Raw genomic sequence first — 5,879 nt, 5'->3', positions numbered from 1 at the left:
GCAATTCCCCATTGACAGGGGCTGGAGGAGCACAAAGGGCGGTTTGTCTGCAAGGCTGCGAGCTTTGATAAAGCGGGGCCGGGGATGACTCAGATGTGGGTAATTAAACTGGTTGGAACAGTGGATGGCTCAGGCAGAAATACCAGCCCGGTGCGCCAGGAGCTCATTGAACTGCTGTAACTGGGTCATGCAGGAGACCAGCGCTGGCAGCACCTTCTGTGGGCTCACCTGGACTGAAGCTCCTCTCTGCACTGTGGCAGACCCTCTTATACTGCTCGTGCTGATCTAATGGAGGAGATCTTGATGCTGCGGTGTCCTGGCTGACCTGTCTGGGGCTGAAATCTGGGAGACTTCTTCAACTGACTTAGAGACGGAAGGAGGGAGCAGGGCAGAATGGATGTCCCTGCCCCTCTGCCTCGGCTGGACGTTCGCCCTCAGCTGGCAGCCACTGCTGAAGAATGCGCTTAGTTTGTGCTACACGGATGGCTCCGGGCACTCACGTGGCTGTGAAGCTCTTGCCGCAAGACCACTGTGTTCCCCTGCTCTGAGCAGTGACTCTGGCTGTGGGACTCATCCTTCCCAGAGCTCTGGCAGAAGCCCCTGAGCTCTTTGTGGCTGTGCACTGAGATGCTGACACCCTCCGAAAGCAGACTGAACAGTGAATGTCTACGTGAGAGCTGTGGAGCAGCTGTTCAGACCTGCAGATCTGTGGACTGGTAGAGCAGAGGAGGCTTTGCCATCAACAAATGGCTCCCCAGAATGGCTGTAGGTTGTCTCCAGTCAAAAGCTGGATAATGACCCAGAGCTGGATACTTCATGCTGCAAGGAGTTCGCTGTAAGACTAATGTGACTGTTGCGCTGGTTCCAGTCTCTGACCCCATGCCTGTCCTTCCACAAGACCCAGCCTCCCTCAGGAAGCCTGGAAGCCAGCCAAGATGCTGTTCAGTTCCTGACCCTGCAAGCAGAGACTCCTGGTCTGCTTCAGCTGGCTGGAGCTGATGCCGACTGAAGTGCCCCTGGGTCCTGCAGAGCTGCTCCTCTCCCCCAAAGGGAGATACCCAAACACATGGACCTGAGCATACTGAACAGTGCTGTTATGAAGCAAATTAAGAACCACCAAGAAGCTCGTGACCTCTAAACTACCTCTGTCTTCTGAATATCTGCTGCTGAATTTCTCAACCAACCTGTATTCAGATGCCCAGCCTCCAGAGTCTCTCAGCCAGCGTGTCTGGCAGCCTCCAAATACTGAAGTCCACTTGGACTTGAAGCCAGGCCAGCATCCCAGGCGCCCTGTGGGCCAGGCAGTCAGTCCTGCCGCGGACAAGTTATCCTGGCCGGCCTTGGTGAGCAAAGCCCATGAGGGCAGGTGTGACTGTGGAGCTCTGCAGAGTGAGCCAACGTAGTGCCCCGGCCGGAGCAAGCAGGGCTTTGAAACCAGACCTTGGCCCTTGCGAAAGGCTCCTCAAACCCAGCTGGGGAAGGGTCAGTCCCCTGAGTGACTGCGGATGTGTCACAAGCTGGTGCAAGTCTGGCAAAGCCTGAGGGAGCTGGACCTTCCTCAGTCTGGAGAAGAGGAGGTTGAGGGAGGGGATCTACATCCCTGGCTGGGATTATCCAGTGCTGGGGGCAGAGAAGATTGATTGGTGCAAGGAAAAGCTGTTCAGGAGGAAGGTGGTGTAGCCCTAGGAGAGGGACCCGAGCATTTGCCCTGCTCTGAGCAGTGTCCCATGGCCCCTCCAGCCCCTCTCAGTGACCAGGGCGGGTGCCCTTTCCCAGGGGTGGCTACACTTCAGCTGGGATGTGGCTGCCCCTTATAAACTGACCTTGGCTGTGGGGTCCTGACCCAGCTCCAGCCCAGGGGGCACAAGGGTGACCCAAATTCCTCTGCCTGCCTTCATGCCAGTGCAGGGCAGGGGCAACGCTTATAAATCAACCCCCCTCTAAAGCAGCCTCGGAGGGACAAGGCAGGATCTTGGTCTCATCTGCAATCTTTTCTCCTAAAGTTTCTTTCTGGTGTGGTGTTTTTGGGACTACAGGGTTATTAACATCCATTGTAAGCATGTCCCAGACATGTTTTCAATGCCTTTAAGCCCCTGAGGTGTTACAGATGGCTTACAAGTTGGGCTCCATTAGCGGTTGATTCACTGTTTATTAAAGCCTCTATTAATCTTGTATTAATGCTTTTCAAATGAGACCTTTCTGGAGGTGTAGCAGCCTCTGAGGCGAGGAGCTTAGTTTCTCCTCAGCCTGGTGCCACCGATGTCAGCGAGGGTTTAGCTCAGGATCTCGTCAGGCTGAGAGCTGAGGTCTTGTGAGGCTGCTGAGAGCGAGAGCCGCCTGTGATGAAGCTCTAATTAGCGTGAGGTAATGCCCATCCCAGAGACCCGGGCGACTGCTGCCCTGAGAGCCGGGGTGACTGGGGGGAGCAGGGTCTGCAACCCAGGAGCCCACTGCCTGCCCCGTCCCCCCCCCCAGGGAGGACAGGAGGGATCTGGGGGCAGCGTGGGGACGTTGTGTGGAGGGGTGCTCTGCCGGGTGGGACCCAGAGAAGCCGGCACAGGCAGGAGCTGCTGCTCTGCAGGCGGGTGGTTGGGGGAGAGACCTGCCTGCAGCCGAGGGAGTTGTGCGTCGGCTCCGTCATGGCACACGCTGCCTGGCTGCAGAGGGGTCTTGATCGGGCAGATCCTCGCCTGAAAAGCAAAAGCCTGCACTGCTGCCAGCCCTGTGGCTTTCAGAGGGATGTAAAGGAGGGTCTAAATTCGGGGGAGCAGGTTCCAGCACCTAGGGGCCAGCATAAATAGCACCCTACGCTCAGCCGCGGGCTTGGGGTGCTGCCTGTGGCACCCTGTGGTGGCACTGGGTGTGAGGGCAGCGGTGCTGCCTGTGCTGGCATCCTGAGCCGCGTCCGGGCGAGGCAGTGCTGGGGATGGTGGAGATCTCCTGTCCTTGCCAAGCTGGGATGCTGCAGTTGTCATGGCAACGCGGGAGGCCTGCTGAGCTGGAGCCCGTAACCCAGCCGTTCGGGTGGCGGGGGGGTGTGCAGGGCTGGGCGTGCTCCCCATCACCTCCCCTGGGCCCTGGCACCTCACCGCACCGCAAAACTGCAGCCAACCCCCCCCTCCTCCCGAAGCTGACAAACCCACCCATTTTCCAGCAAAACTACAGGGTTTTCCACAGGAAGAAACACCTTCAGGTGAAAAAATGTATCCAAACCCATTGCAGGGAGCACACAGCCAAGTCGGAGATGCCGGCAGCCTCCTCTACCCCGTGCCGAAATCCTCCCGGCCGGCTGAGGCTGGAGTAAAGGCAGTCGGCACCTGGCAGAGTTTGGCCCAGAGCTGTTCCCTGTGGGATGCTCAGGGGCTGTTTCCACCGAGGACGGGCCTGCCCGGGGAGATGGGCTGTGAGGGGAGGGGGCAGGATGGGGCTGGAGGCGCAGCCAGCTCTGCTCTGCCTGTGTCCCAGGGTGGCCGGAACTGTCACACAAGGTCACCTCTCCCTTCTGCCGACAGCCGTGGCCCTGCTGAACCATCTCACATGGCACAGGGCTGGACTTTTCCCCACCTCAGGACAGATTTTTTTCTGCCTGGCTCCGGCAGATTGTCTCTGCAGGGCTTTGACTGACATCTGTCCATCATCTCTCTGGTGATGGGAATGCAGAGAGCAGAGGGGCCCTGCGGAAAGGACGGGCAGGGGATGAGCCCGAGCTGCATCCCCTCCGTGGGTGACTCTGTGGCCACCAGAAAGGGCATCGGGATGCCCTCGAGCGTCCTCCCGCAGACCCCATTCCCGGCCGCACCCCTGAGCCGTGGCTCAGCATCATCTACAGAATCATCTAGGTTGGAAAGGACCTTGGAGATCACCTAGTCCAACCGTGGGCTCATGCTCTCTCTCCGGTGACTCCTTTCGCGCGGCGGCCTCGAGCCCGTCCGATTTCGCTCGGGTGCTGGGTAGCACATGAGTCACATTTCCTTCCAACGCCCATCTCAGCTCGGTGCCGTCGCTATTTTTGGAAACTCTTGAAAACAGATCAGCCCTAAGAAGCACAATTAATGAACGCTCCCGCCATGCCGGGCTCGCGTCACCCCAACGTCTCCGTGCGGTGGCCGGGGAAGCCACCGGCAGCCCGGACCCTGCGTCCCCTCCCGGCTCGGGATGCGCGGGAACGCCTGCGGCAGGCCTCGTCCCGCAGCCCCCCGCGAATCATCGGGGAGCTGAAGCTGTGTCTGGGTGACAAAATATTACCTTTCACAGGGCTTGGTTGGGGTTGGGGTTGGTTTGGGGGTTTTTTTGCAGTGCTGGCTTGGCGTTGATCATTTGTGCTCCGAACGAGCGCATCATTCACAGTTATTTTTACTCTCAACCTCCAGTATTTTAGCTGGGGCTGCGGTGACTCCCTTAGCATCTCAAAGCAAAAAAGGGCAAAATTCAGCTCCAAAAATCAGGGGCTGGATGATATTAGAGACAAGCAGGCTTTGCTGAGTATCGCAGCCAGGACCTCCTGGCCTCCCCACCCCGCGGCTCGGGAAGGATCTGCTGTTACAGGGTGCTGGGGAGCTGGCCCTGCCGCACCCATCCCGCACCGTTTTCACACCCCGACCCTGCGCCTCTTCCCTCCGGCCCTGCGGCCAGCTCGAGGATCTGTACAAATCTATTAGTCACTTTCTTTCGGAGCAGCACCTGCGCTGCTCATCCGCCGCTGGGGGACTGCCCAAGGTCAGCGGCCGCGGCACCGGGGTGGCCGCCTTCCCGACCAAACCTGGGAGCAAACGCGGAGGGGACACGCGGGCAGGCGGTGGCTTTGCTGAGCCGCCGCTTTTGCCACGTTTTTTGGGTCTGAAGGTTTCACCTGGAGACAAGCAGCCCCCGCCCTCCCAGCGCTGACAGGCTCTCAGCATCCCCGACCTTGCTGGGATAAAATTAGCCATTTCACTTTGAATTAAAGACAGTTCAGCTGAAAGCAACCCGAGTGGTTCATTTCAAAGACGTCAAATGGCAGCGTTTCCTTTTTTGTCTGCGATCGGGGAGGGGAGGGTCCTTCCAGCCAGCGCCTGGTGACAATGACATTGATTTCCTAGACCTTTTGGCATGGCCAAATCCGTATTTTTAGCTGGGGGAGAGAAAAAAATAAATCACGAGTCAAAAAAATGCTTTTCCCTGCCCTGATGGGAAGGGGAAGGGGATGAAAGCCTTCGCTGCTGAAGGCGGCGGATGAGGAAGGCTCGCTGCCCGCCGCCCTCGGCCCCGGAGCGGAGCTGGGGATGCGCCGGAGGAGCCGCTGCTGCATCCTCGTGGGGCGCATCCCGGGCGCTGCCCCCCACAGCCCCCGCCCCTGGGCTGGGAGCCCCCCGCAGTGGGGTGCCATGGCAGGGGCAGGCGGGACCCCCGCGCCCAAGGGATCCATCCCCTCGGCATCCCCTGCAGCCATTTATCTTCCAGGGCAGGCACTGCCTTCATTGTTCCTTCTCTGCCTCCTCCTCCTCACTCTCCCCCACCCTGTTCTCATTTCCCCAAGAAGACTTTAATGAAATCTGCCCTTAATTAAATCCACATTCATTTGCATAATTACCAGGAAATTGAAATTAGCCTGTGGACGTGGCTGGAATACACTTGGCATCAGGCAGCCCTGCCTGTTTGGAGGGGGCCACACTGAGGGCAGCTGGGTCCCCTCCCACCCATGGGTGCTGCCACCCTGCCCCACAGCCCCTTCCCTCCCGCCCCGGGGTGACCACAGCAGCCAGGCATGGGGGGACGGGGTGGAAGTGGGGGGCAGCGAGTGCCAGGCCATGGCAGGGCAAAGACAGGCAGCCCCCCGCCCGCCCGCGGCTGCACAAGCAGCATCATGTTTGTTTTATTTTAAAAAAAAGTCTTCACCACCA

The sequence above is a fragment of the Strix uralensis genome, chromosome 16, assembly GCF_047716275.1.
Source record: "Strix uralensis isolate ZFMK-TIS-50842 chromosome 16, bStrUra1, whole genome shotgun sequence".
Taxonomy (NCBI): Eukaryota; Metazoa; Chordata; class Aves; order Strigiformes; family Strigidae; genus Strix; species Strix uralensis.
This window is presented reverse-complemented; position numbering follows the sequence as displayed.